This window comes from Tyto alba, unplaced genomic scaffold, assembly GCF_018691265.1.
Source record: "Tyto alba isolate M040663 unplaced genomic scaffold, T.alba_DEE_v4.0 Super-Scaffold_2, whole genome shotgun sequence".
NCBI lineage: Eukaryota > Metazoa > Chordata > Aves > Strigiformes > Tytonidae > Tyto > Tyto alba.
In genome coordinates, this window is record NW_024881282.1 from 22,471,593 (window position 1) to 22,485,602 (window position 14,010).

The following is a 14,010-nucleotide window of genomic DNA, read 5'->3' on the forward strand; positions in this document are numbered from 1 at the left end:
CACCTGAAACGCCCACAAACCACCAAACCACAACCAAAAAAAAAAAAAAACATTGAGATTTCTTCACTTCCACACTGCTGTCTGCTTCCTCCACTGCTGTGCTGCTTGCGGGGCAAGCCTGTTCCTTCCATGACTGAGGAATCAGTCACCAGGATTTGTATTGATTATATACCACAGCTGCCTAATTATCAATTCCAAGACTTGTTACAGGCTATTCCCAGTGCAGAATATCACCTGATTTACAAAGTCCACAAACACCGTATTTGTGGTCTAGGCAACAATGGGGAGAGCAGGCAGGATCTAAATTTCACTGATGTAAAGCACTATATCCCTGAAATCCACAATACCAGAGCACTGTCATTTATAATACCCTATTTCAACCCCCTTTATGTATCACTTGTATCACGTGCTGTATCTCTTATCACTACAGATCACCAGCTCCACAAGACGGTATCAAGCTCAGGAAAGCTGCAAACAGGAAAAATAGTCAGAATTATAAAAAATATAAAGAGAGTAAAAGAGCCAGCCAGGCCTGTTATTCAAGTCATATAATTCCCTAGGAAATAATTCTCCCAGGACTTCATTACAACATCCAAACAGTGCAGGTAGTGCCCTGCTTTCAGTTTTAAATCACCATTCACTTGGGAATTAGACAAGACTGGACATCCAACTGTGTGAATTTTTCTTTTAACTGGACTGTGCATGACAGTGATTTTAGACTGAAAAAGACAGCCTTATCCTTAGGCCTCCTCTAGTTCTGACTTACTGACTCAACTAGCATTCTCTGAAGAAGCTCGACAAATTTTTACAAAAGCTTAAGATGTCAGGCTTTATACCTACATCAGATTTCACAGTGTTTATTCCTTCTGTCTGGGCACTATAAAAAAACCCCAAACCACAAGCAAGCTGGAATTGTAGCAGTAACTTAGCCTTTTTAATATGGTACTATGGTTGTCGTTTTTTACCCGAGTCACAAATAATTAACACTAGTTTCAGTTTGAAGTTAATGGAAATATGTATTTTGCAATAAAAGCTCTCAGAGGTTTAAGTAATCTATTTCTAAATTTTCATATTAAAATCCTGGAGATTTAGAGCCCATTAACTGACTGTTCAAAATTTTCCAACAAAATCTGACTACACCCCAGAAGCAAATAACTAAGGAAAATACCCATCTTACCAACTAATTTCTCTAAAAATTATCTTTAATATACCACACTTTCCTATTTTGTTCACTACCCTATGCAATCTCCTCAACCAAAAGCAAAGGTCAAAAGAATACCCTTTGATGAAGGTCACCGCTGTTCCCTTGCCGGACTCCGGTGTCCCTGTATCCCAAAACAGCTGGGATGCAGAGCTTTCACTTCTGCAGCTAACAACTCTCTACGCCACAACGGACATCTCACTGAGCTGTATCTAACCACTGAATCAATGTTTAATTTATACCGTGTAGCTCAAACCAACTGCAGGTGACAAAACGTCCACCTGTATTTCCTCTCAATTCGAGGCCACCAGGTGCTGGCGGCTGCTTCTCATCCCAGAAGGCTCAAAATTTTGCTGCCTGCTGGCAGCACAGGAATGCCTCGGCACATCTCTTTATTATCCCCCCACAGTGGGGAAAGGAAGGGCATGGAGAGAAGTGGTGAACAGCTACAGTGAAGGTTTCATATGACCCTAAACTCAGGCAGTCCTTTCACGGTCAGTCAGATTTGTACTGGCAAGGCAACACATAACATGTATCAATCAGTAACTCTGAACAGTGTGGTCATCACCCTGGATTTCGGGAAAGGTTGGCTTAATTTTAGAAGGTCATGGGATTTCTGAAGTCTGTTCTCCATGGCCACAGCACCTGAGCACCCAAACCAGATAGGACGGATCTCTTCCCCTGCCTTGTTCTAACACCAGGGCTGTGAACGGGATCTCTCAGCAGCCAGGAGTGGATTAACACAAGCCCCAGGAAACTAGAGAGTGGTTACATCCATTGCTTAAAACCACATCATAAGCAATTAAATATTATTTCTTCATTCCTAGTCCAGTGTTCTTCATAGGAATTACAGCATCCGGCTGATTCGCAACTGTTTTCAAAGCAGACACTAGCTCGAGTGGAAGAATAAAAGATAGCAAAAACTGTAATAAAAAACATGATGAGAATAAATAGCTGGCACACAGCACTAGAGGGGAAAAGTGTTATTTCACATCTTCCAATAAGCATGACCTAGCTCATTAGATACAATCCCTGCTTTAATATTAAAGCCGTACAGCAAACAAGTGAAGCAGAACTAGGAACTCATATTGACTTTACAATATCCATGTTAATTATACCGATATCTACCAAGGGCTGCACTGTCTTCAAACACCAAACCCCAATTCAATTCTACTTCAAGTTTACGAGACAGTAATCCTGTTAGACTCTTCCTCTTTTGAAAACACAAACAACTGAAAAGTGGTGTAAAAAAAATGGCATCTGGCAGCTCAAAGTCAGGAAAAAAAACCTATGGGAGATGGGCAGAGCACAGTAATTAGACTGGGACAGATTTCTGCTAATGCTGCAGCCACACTGTCACCGCATGCCAATTATCCAATACACCTAATTCTTTGTGCCAATAAGCAGCCCTTTTCCATGTTTAAATCTTTCAGCAGAGCGACAGGAATTTTTATATTCAAACTAAATAAGATTGTGCCTGAACAGGGACTTTGTTCTACTGAACCACAACCAGGCAACGCTGGGCTTAGAGTAAAACCATCTCTCCGCAGATTGTTTTTTTTTACCTCTGCGCCTGTCTTTTTGCTCCATCAAAGCAACGCCCACACAGCCGAGGTGTCAGCCCTACCCTACACCAGATGTTGATGTAGCATCGTGGCTGTAAAGGCAATGGGTTGCAGGCGATGATTTTCCTTCCCCACCTCAGGAGTGCCATACCCTAAAAACGACGCGCGTGTGCGTGCGCTCCCCTGGCTGGGTAGTTCAGGAGTGCGGCGTTTTTTCCAGGCTGCGAAATGAAACCCCGCTTCGATCTGGCAAATAAGGAGCGTTTGGGAAAATTAACAGGACCGTAAGTTGTCTTCAGTATTTATGGAGTGCTGCGTTTCCACGGCAACGGGGGGGGCTACGGGCTTTAATTACCGCCGCGCCGCTAAGGGCCCCCGCTGTACAGCAGCGTATGTGAGGGCCGGGCCGGGGGCACGGGCAGGAGGAATGCCTGCCCTGCCCTCTGCCCCGCGGAGGCTTCGGGGGTCCAAGCAGCCATCGCACCAGGGAACGAAGAGATGTAAGGAAAGGGGAAACCGAGGGAAAGCGTAAGGCCATCCAACCTCACGAGAGAAGGAGGATGACGCCCGCCTCCCAGAGCTAGCACCTCAAACCCTGGGGTGCTCAACACCGGGGGGATGGCAGGAGGAGAGAGAAGCATGCGGTGCCCGGGGATAAAACAAGCGGCCAGAAGGTTTTGCTCAAATAGGCAAGGATCATCCTGCAGCCATTTTCTACGGCACAAATGGAATGGCTTCTATTTTGGGACCAGGAGATTAAAATAGCTTTCCTTTAGTCAAATCGGTCTCAAATGAGACAGGGAAGATGAGGACTGTGATCCTACAGAGGTCTCTGCAACGAAATAACCATTCTTTATAGCAAATACAGAGTTACATCCGATAAATCATCTCAGAATAGAAGAAAAGGAGACAAAAGTATGCATCTGGAGTGAAGATACATCTGCGCATCTACAGATTACATTTTGCGTGTTCCTAACTGAACAAGAGGAGTGCTGAAAAAGGGAGACGACACACAAGCCAAGCTAGACAAGAGCCACCCAGGTTTGGATGACCAGGTCACTCTCCTGGCCTGCAGGAACCTTGAACCCCCTCGGAGGAGAAAGGACTTGAACTTGCACCCTCTCCTCTGCAGGCATGGCAGCCTCTGCTGCCCACTTTACTTGAAGTCTTGCTCACAAATATTTGCCCTTCTCTGCCAGCCTGTTTCACAAGAAAAGGTGTGGCCACCTTTACTATTTGGAAGATACATTTTCTGTGGCTACATCTGACTTTCTGATAAGTGGAACCTGTTTCTGCAGGCTAACCCTGCTTGGTGTCAGAAGCCACCCCACTGCAGAAACCACCAAATGTGGGACAAGTGCCTGGGAGCTCGAGATGCTCCCAGGTTGCCCAACAACAAAGCAGCTTGGCAACTTTTAGGCCTGAGCGTATCAAAAATTCTGCACAAAACCTCCTTCAAGCTCCTAAATCCCTTCTGGGATTTTGAAGCAGTGAAAAAAAAAAAAAAAAAAAAAAAGCAGGAAAGTGAAATGAAAGTGAAAATAACCCACACTTACCTGCTGGTAGAGCCAAAGACAAATTTCTTTCCTAGTGCAAAAAACATAATGAAAGCAGCATCTCATTACTGCTCTTGTAACGTGTGGAGTTTTATAGACAGTGGAAGGAAAGTACCCCAACGGTCAAAAATCCACTGCAAGGAGAGAATTAGTGAGGCTTTCTTTTCACTGACAGAGCAGAAGAGAAAGGCAAGAAAGAATAATACATTTGCTTATCCACCATAGTTATTTTCTGCAGTGCAATCTGTCCACCAGCCCTTGCCATATGTGACACCCTTTCTGTTTGGAGAGATGAAGGCAGCAGAAATCTGTCCATCAAGATGCTAAACCTTCTGAAAAGCCCTCGCCTGCGCACTTTGCCCTGAAATGGGGACTTTCGTGGATGAACAGAAAACACTTAACTAGATTAAATGTAGCTGGTTCCTAGGTATGCACAGAGAGAATTTGATTTGATTAATTCAAATTTCAAGAAGCTGAAGTGATTAAAAGAAAATAAAGAAGGAAGCCGTGAGCTATGTTACCTCTTTCTGCTCTTCTGTATAACCAGCCCCCCAGCCCTGCAGGTGTGCATGGAGAAAATTCAGGGAGACAACACTTGTATTAAACACAAAATGGCTTTGATGACAAAGAGAAGCTGGGGGTGGAGGGATGGAAAGAAGGATAAAAGAACTTTCCGGGTAGTTAAATTGCAGGACTAACTATTTTCAGGGAGAAACACCAGCCAGCTCCATCTCTTCCTCCAGGCATATGCCACCTTGTGTAATGTGTTACAGCTGGTTTCCCCCATCAACCACAACCCAAGTGATGGGGGAAAGCTATTTTGAAAAGTAAACTATGCTGTTACTAAGCAGTTCTGTAGCTCAGCCACATCATGAAAAAAAATGAAGCTATCCCCTAACAAAAAAAGAAGAGCCTCTCTCAAAGCAAGGATTTTTAAGATCTGTGCAAAACAGAGTCATGAGGACACGCTTTAGAGACAGTTCAGATAAATGGTAAGCCACACTCTGCCCTTGCTCTGCAGGAAAGCAGGCCGAGTCCTCTGTGAAAGCAAGTGCCCATCGGCCGCAGGGAACTCATGGCAACTCACAGCCAGAGGAAGACACCTTAAAGTATGGGAGGAGTGCACAAGAAGGTCTAGACAGAAGGTGTGCAGCTTCAGCCTCCAGCCTCACCCTGCCAAACAGCACCCCTGCAGCTCAGAAGCATCACTTGAAGAGCTAAGGCAACCCCCTAAACCGGTCTGCCCTGCCTAGAGACTGCGTATTTTCTTCCTAATGAAAGAAAACAATTATCACCACATCAGAACTCTCCAAAAAAAAGAAGAAAATAAAAGCCTTCTTAAGCCCACAGTCAAAAAAGCGGTTAAGCCAGGCTGCCTACACGCAGGCCAAATTAGCCAGGAGATATGACGTGCTCATGAACAGGGGCCAAATTAGCCAGGAGACACGACGTGCTCATGAACAGGGGCCAAATTAGCCAGGAGACACGACGTGCTCATGAACAGGGGCCAAATTAGCCAGGAGACACGACGTGCTCATGAACAGGGGCACCGCACGCAGAGCGGCTGGTTCGCCTGCGAAACCACCCCACTCGGTCTGCAGCCCAGCGCGACCAGGGAGCAGGGAAAGCTGTGCTGGCTCCAGCCACCCCCCGGCAAGTGACTTGTCCTGAAAGCACTGCCATGCATGAGCAGTCCCTACCTGTGCCTGGGAATGACGTTAGGATGCCATCCGTTAGCTGTCACTTCAATTAACTCCACGATAAAGACAAATTCTTTGAGTCTTCATGCTTTAGGGTGACGGCTGTACCTCTCCCTACCTTCTGCTGGAGATATTTTGCTTTGCCGCTGTACATAACTTAATTTCCACCTTATTTCCAGGGAGGACTTTCCTTCTGATCCATGTAAAAAGGTTATTTTCAGAGCCAGCTGCCTGACCCAGCTCTGAGCACCCAGGAAAGGCAGAGCACGACCTGTCCTCATGCTCTTTTATATTTATACAGAATACCCCCATATTATTTTGTAGGACACTTGCCAGAAAATAAAAACTCTACACTGAGATCTTCTGCTTACACTCTCTATGTGTACATGTACCATACCTCAGATAGACATACTCTGTACACAGATACTGAAAATAAATGACTCCGTGCATCACCAGGATTTACATTACAAGAACATGTTAGATCTCGAAGCTGTAGTCTTAAATATACAAGTATCTTAAATAAAAAACATTTAAATACTTTGTATGCAAAGAGGTCTTTACATATACAGTAGATTAGTACTTGATCTGGGGCCTCCAGACAGGATTCAGAGAGGGAAGTGGACCCTGAGTTGACTATGTAAAGTCAAGTCTGGTTATACAGATTTGACAAAGAAAATGGAAGCAAAAGACAGCACTGGATTTGTTTTCAGTCCAGCTGTAGGAATCATATTCTCCACTTCAGCCCTTATAATTTCAGAGCCACCAAGAAAGACTGGAGACAACATATGTTGAATAAAAAAACCTCAGAAAAAAACCCCAAACATTTTTCCTAAAACTTTTATCTATCTCCTAACTGCTAGTTGTTTAATTATTTTCCCTATTAGCTTGGCTGACTTCACGTTAAATATATATATACATACCTACATGTATATATATTTAAAAAATAGAATTTCAGGACCTATTAGATAGAGAGGCTTTTAGAGTACAGTTATTTATCTGCCTGATGTGCAAAGTTTGGCTGCTGCAGCGTGTCCCCTGAATCCTCTTAGTGCTCCCAGAAAGAAACTACTTCAGTAGGAGCACGGCTGAAAAACAGTCCTTCAAGATTCAAGTGAAAATATTAGCAAAGATGCATAGTAACACACAATAGGCCAACAGGTCCTGGTACGTATTCTCAAATGAGTGACAGGGGCTTAATATTAAGCAGCAATCTTCTGCCTCCCCTTGCAGAATGAATAATGTGGAGGAGTAAGCACTGAACTGCTGTTACAGCATTTCTGACCACTTTCCTCAGTAGTCTCATTCTCTTTGTTTAAAAAAATAAGATTCCTAAACAAAAGCAGACAAATTAAAATCATCACCTTCTAAGTGAGTAGTACGAATTAAAATAAAATCAAAGAAAAAAAAATGACACTAAAGACACGTAAGTGGTAGCACCTATGTAAACCATCAAACTGGTAGCTGTATGCAGAAATTATATGTAACATACATCAATGTATCTACACATAAACTAGAATAAAACTGCCCAATAAAAGTAGAAGAGGGTTAAATGCTCAGAGAAGGCTACTTGTCCTACAGTAAATAGTGGGAGAAGTCAGGAGAAGTTTGCTGGGGTGGGGAAGTATCAGGGCTCCGACCGTTACACTCATCTAGCAAACAAAAACTGAGATGTTAAAGAAACAAAGGCCTAGAATTATGGAAGAAAATGCACTTCAGTTCTCAGATACTTAATCATGAATTTGCAAAACATATAGAAGACATTTACTCACGTCATCAGGACATTTTGGATCACTACACTTTAGAGAGAGTGGAAAAGGAGTGGTGATGTGCTGAAAAGCCCCATCAGGTAGGACGTTCAGATTCCTAACTTCAGGCACCACTTTTCTGTATTCGTGGTCAAAATGGTTCCAGCAACAGAGGCTGAGAGAAGCATGCTACATTGGGAAGAAGCCAACCTTTTCCTCCTCCTCCTCCCTGTCCAATCTCTCCTCAGCACGGTGAAATTTTGCATTTGAGATTATGTGGGGGATGATACAATTTTCACTTCCTCATTTATTCTATGTATTCAACCCTTAAGAGCTAGCTCTTAAAATACCAGTCTTGCTTTGAAGGATATTACTTCATTAGCATTGCTTTTGGAAGAAGGTCTTTAAGAGGCAGACGATTCAGCCTCCAGAATGCCCATCATCTTTGCACTCCCTAACCACAGTGCTCATTTTCCCAAACCAAGCACTTCTCAACAAGTTAGGTTAGGTTCACAGACATAAAAGATTCAAACTCCCATTTATTTCCATACTACTTATTTTTTTTTTTCACTCATATCCCATGCTAAACACTTTCACATGTTTATGCCAGATACTTAGGTGAAACATTTTTTAAACTTTATAAACCTATTTTTTTAATTGCTATATTGTCCAAGAGCCAGAAAAAAACATCATAGACAATGCTCCTACTGTACTGGGAGCTGCGCAAATGAACCCAAAAGATGATGATGTCTCCGAGATAAACACTCATATTCCCATGGAATATATCTCTTTTTCATGAAAAGGGAACAGTGCTGTGCACAAAGATGATGAGACCCCAGAAATGCTACGCCAGGTCCAGTGCTGCTGTAGATGCCTGCCTACCCTTTGTACATAAGGAGCAGCAGTGTTGGTAAGACCAGGTTAGCTTTATGCAATGGCACTGATATGCAACGAAGTATTTGGAAATAACGTACTTCTAAGATTCTCTGCTCTTATCAGTAACAACAGGGATTCAAGGAATTAGTCAGAAGCTCACCTGCAAACTGCCAGTTCATAAAATCCAGGTCTTGTAAGAAAATGCTCAAACTTACTGTTCAGAGCAGTCCAGTGGCTCACAGGAACAGGGTCTAGTGGGTCAAAGAAACTATGCTGCAAGTCATCTTCACCTGGCAGAGTCTCTAAAAAACTAAGGAATACCTAGAAAATGAGTGCACACTTTATCCTGAGGTGTCCCTTCTGCATCAAAAAGGAGTATGAGGGAATCCACACACACAGAAAACCAGTCTGCTCTATAGTTATTAGTTTTCAGCCAGGCACAGACATCTGGCTCAGAAAAACAACTTTTCACATATCTGTAAAGAACTGTTTAATACTGCAGTAAGAAACAGCCTTGATTTTCACTGATTTTGAGTTAAAAAGCTAATAAATCCAATGTAATGAACCAGGAGGTGGGCAAGCAGGGTAATTAAAAGCCTCCATCCTGTCCTTTCTGTGTGCAATCTGAAAACCAGAAGTGCAGTCAAGAACATGACGAGATTTTAATTCAAAGGAGACATGTTATTTTAAAAGTAGCATACTCAACGACAAGCAATACTGTCTCTTATTGTCAGTCATATGGGATCAGAACATAGAAACAATAAATGAAATCCCAGGCAACTAGTCTGCCTCCGTATATTGAGTGAATGTAAAGAAAACATGTAGGGAGAAGGAAGGAGTCCTGAAAAGGCCATCCTAGCTGAACATGAAGATGGAAAAGGTAAAATTTTTCACCAAATTGAGAAGTTACACTAGGAAGCTACTGCAATAATATAGCATACTTTGGCTTAAAGGAGTAATTTGCATATATTTCCCTTTATAAACTCCAGAACTGGAAATATATGAACTTGGATTTACTGCTTGTCCATACAAACCGGTTTAGCTGAATATGAAGTTTCAGTAAGGTTAAATTCTGAACTGACACTTATTTTGTTGTGTTGCTTTAGCTTCAGTCAACCCCTACCACCAAATGGAAGTAAATATAAAGTTAAAAGGGTTTACAAAGAGTCTTGGGGTTTTTTTCTTTTCACTAAGTAAATGAAAATAAATCACTGCACCTTTCCCATATGCAACAGAAGATGGAATTTTTTTTTTTTTGGATATTGGATTTGGAGAACAGCACATCTGCTGGGCCTCCAGTTGGCTGGAGACTCACGTTCTCCACTGCCCTCCTGACTCCCTTCAGATTTGTGAATGTAACTGAGGGGACGTTTTGGCTCAGAGATTCCTATTTAGCTGCAAGTTGGGGGTCAAAGCATGCAATGAAGTAGCTATAAAACCTTGTCCCAAATAATTATCGTAAACGTTGGTACACAGAGTGCTTAGGGTAAGAAAATGCACAAACACAACCACTGAACCTCACCAACAATTTCAAATCGTCAATTAAAAAAAAACCTCCTAACAGCCAGACCCGATGCCTCACTTGCTCTCCCATTTTTCTCTTTTACTCCTTCTCCTCCCCAAATCCTGGTAAAACCGTGAAACAGGAATAAGGCTTCTGGGACAAACATAACCACTTGAAAACATTAAATACAGTTATTTTAAAATACTAACACACTAGAGCTCTTAACCTTTATTTTGGCTACCAAGAAGTCCTGAAAGCAAACAGATTTAGTAAAAAGAAGGAGAAAATGGATGAAATCATCTTCTGTTTCTCATTCTGTTTTTCAAAAGTATATCATCCCTTTTTGTTTTTAAAAAAGTCTTAACCAGAGGACTTGTGTTACTCAAAGTTTGCACACACTGCACAATGAAATGAGAAGCCTTTTTTGCAACGTGGTTATAAAGGCTATCTGTAAGTTTACTAGGTTTTGCCTATCGGAAAACCTTATGGATAACTGTACAACTATTACTACACACGTATCCTAGGAGACCAAAGAGCTTTCGCATTTAAGAGCTTACTTCCCAGCCACCCTCTCGATACACATCTCATGCATTTATAAATAATAGAAATAGCCGTGAGAAAGGAGGACGTTGGTTTAATTTCAGCCAGAACGTACACTGACCTCCGCTTATATCAGCATCAGTATTTCCTTTTATTTCACTTTTCCTTCTTTCTCACCTTCTGACTACAAAGATGTCAGAAATCTCATGTAATTCATGAAATGTGTTTTTAAACTTGAATTTTACAACTGAGCAAAGCTAAAATTTTTTAATCTTTAAAAATTCATATACCTACATGAAAATCACCAGAAAGAGCCTTTGTATTCATGCAAGTGAAATTTAGATTCCTGACCACAACATTTTGCAAAGCACCAACCTGTTAAATACAACACATCAGAGAACCATATAATTTAGGAAAAACCCTCTGAAAGAGAAATACAAAAAAAGAGAAATTAAACAAAAAGCCCAAAACATCTAATTCAAGAGAGACTCACTTCACACTTTGGGTTAGAATAGTCTATGCATTTGAAACAAGCCGAATCAAAAGCATTCCCTTCATTTCTTGTTTGTAATTCTCATCATAGGGTCTAACCTGCAATTTAGCACTCGGCACCCAGACTCTGAAGAAAAGCATCTTTAAAACGCCGAGTGAAGCCCTGGAAACACCCAGGTACAATCCCTCGGCAGCTGGCACCGAGGATCTGTTACAAAACCTGCAACACAGAGCACGACAGCCCCTTCCCCTCATCACCTTTTTAGCCTACATTTCTTACCCTTTCATCCCAGCAGAGGCGAGGAGGGAGCACAGCATACCTGCCCAACATAAAGGAAAAGAAGAAAATACTGTTGTTCTCCCGGAGGAGGGGATATCACATGACAACAGGGAACTTCAAGGAAAAAGGTTGTCAGCACGCTGGTATACACAAATTAATTCACCGGTGGGTAATTAAAACAGGACCAGCCCCTCCTATAACTACTAAGCAGCTCTTGGGGTTTGATTTACTTAAAGCAGTAAATTCATCTAATCGCCTAACAAATACGAGTGAAACCCTAATAGCTGTGACTCAGTAAATACTAACCAAAGCAGAAGCCAGTGTAAAAGATCTGCAGGCGCTCTCTGACACCGTGTCCTTTTCAAATCCTAAACCTAACATTAAAATTAACAGCAGGCTAAAATGTCGCCAGCAATTTCTCATGAATGCATAATGAAACGGTGCTACTACATCTAGCGCATCACAGTTTTGTAAGCACACCCCGCGAGCATGTGTGGGTATCACATACGCAGGAATACTTACAATAACTCCACATATACAGTCGCTCTACAATATGTACAGGACATTTTGAGTCTCTGTCATGCTTTCCACGTTCTGTGAATATTATGTAAAGCAAGAGAAACAACAAATTGGATTATATAATGTTATTTTTCTTTCCCCTCCTCCTCTATCTGAGCAAATTCTGCTTTTTCAAAAAGAAAATTAAAATGAAATGTTGAAACTGTTCTCAAAACTGCACACACTTTCTGAAAAAGTCTCAGATTCTGTACAGTTGTATAATTCAGTAGTTCAATACTAGACTAGTATTCAGTGCAGAAAGTCAGTTTTATATCCTGAAATTACTTTGTCAATTAAATTTAAAAAGTATTCTGTTTTTCCTTCAAATTAACTAACGTCCTGGCTTTTTGAATACTAAATATACCGCATATTTGCAGACTCAAAAACTACAAACCACTATCTTCCACAGCAGCTTTTATAAAGTCCAGTATGTTGGACTTCAATAACTCCATTTCCAAATTGAATACTTAAGTATCATTTTCCCATTATACCGGACATAATACAAATGACACGTAGGAGAGTCTACAGCCAGCTAAATGTGATAACCACCATATCCCTCAAACCATCCTCTCCCCTCACCTCCTCAGTTCCATGAAGGGGATGGAAAACCCCCCTAAGCCTACAAACACCACCATAAATCAACAGTAGAGAAGTATGCTCCAGTGGTGAAGGGTTCAGTTTGAGGTCTCAGAGGATCCTTCAGAAGACTTCAGGGTGGTCTTTACACCACCCTCCACTTGAGAAAACACGATTGCAAGGTAAATTCCCCATTGAAGAAAGTACCCAAACTGTTTTTCTTGACTCTTCTTGGCTTGCCATGGTCTTAAACAAACAGGCTTGGATAAATAGCGTAACAAGGAGGACTGATCTCCTTCTGGTTCACAGGAGAGCTGAATGGCCTAGATGAGACATCACCCCTGGGGGAGGCTTCTAGATCAGTTAACTAAATTGTCTGATCAGAAGCGAGGGCCATTCTGCTCCTTCCTGTGAGATAAAACCTGCAATGGTATTTCAGAGACCTAGAGAACACTATGGAAACTTTTGACCTCTGCTAGAAACATTTCCAGCAGCACTAAAATGATGATGTCAATGGTATTTACACTAGGCTAAGGTCGTTTTCTTTGGATTCGAGCATTTGCCTTTAATAAACCATTTCATCTGGAGAACAAATATAAACCAATCCTGGCTACAGCATTCCTCTGTCAACACACCAATGCTACCTCTACGTGGGCTTCCTTTAGCACTCAAGTGTCATTAATTAAAATAAAGTCATGGCTGGAAATGGGATTTGATAAGACACCAAGATTTTTAACATCGGGATCTTGGCTGTACTGTGGAACGGCATGGTGAAATGCCACACAGCAAAGGAAGGGGGTAACAGCAGAGCCCTCACCCTGACGCACGAAAGTCGCTCCACAGCCCAGGCCCGCCGCCGCAAGGTTCCCTCCAAAGTCCCAAACACCAGCACTGCTCTTGCTACCAATGAAGGCGGAGGAGGACAACCAGGATATGCCTGCTCAGCCAACAGGCTAAACCAAAATTCTGCGTTTCAGCCCCAAAATCACCTTCAGGAGCCATGTCTTCAGAAGGCCTGAATGGCTGAAGGAAGCATGTTCTCCTGAGTGATGAACCTATTCCCTCCATCAACATGGGGTTTAACACGCAGACTCCGCAGTTTTAGCAGTGCTTTGCAGCAAGAAAATTAAAATTTTAAGATTTTATTTCAACTAAGCATGCCACATGATTGCAGTGAGCAGCTGAATAATGAGATTTTACTGGACAGAAAGAAAACCCACCACAAAACCCCATATTATACTAACCTCAAGAAAAAAAAATATGTATTTCTGAAGGAAGAGGTAAACAACTTTTACCCTCATTAAAAAGTTGAGAAATGTGCACACCACCACTAAAATATAATTAATACACAGCCTTCAGAAGAGTCCAAAGGAGCAATTTAATTAACCACCCACTGATGTCATAAATGACAAGAACA

General features: G+C 42.0%; 1 protein-coding gene across 6 annotated transcripts in view; it reads right to left on the reverse strand.

Annotated features, from left to right (window-relative positions):
- Positions 1 to 14,010, reverse strand: part of LNX2 (ligand of numb-protein X 2) — a 59,714-nt gene that overhangs the window by 30,741 nt on the left and 14,963 nt on the right. Inside the window, exon 1 of one of the 6 annotated variants that reach the window (XM_032991040.2) lies at positions 11,460 to 11,506. The exons of the other annotated variants lie outside the window; for them this stretch is intronic. The gene's annotated coding sequence lies outside the window, so the exon portion shown is untranslated. Of the gene's footprint in view, positions 1 to 11,459; positions 11,507 to 14,010 lie in introns of those variants that run through there. 6 annotated transcript variants of the gene reach the window in all.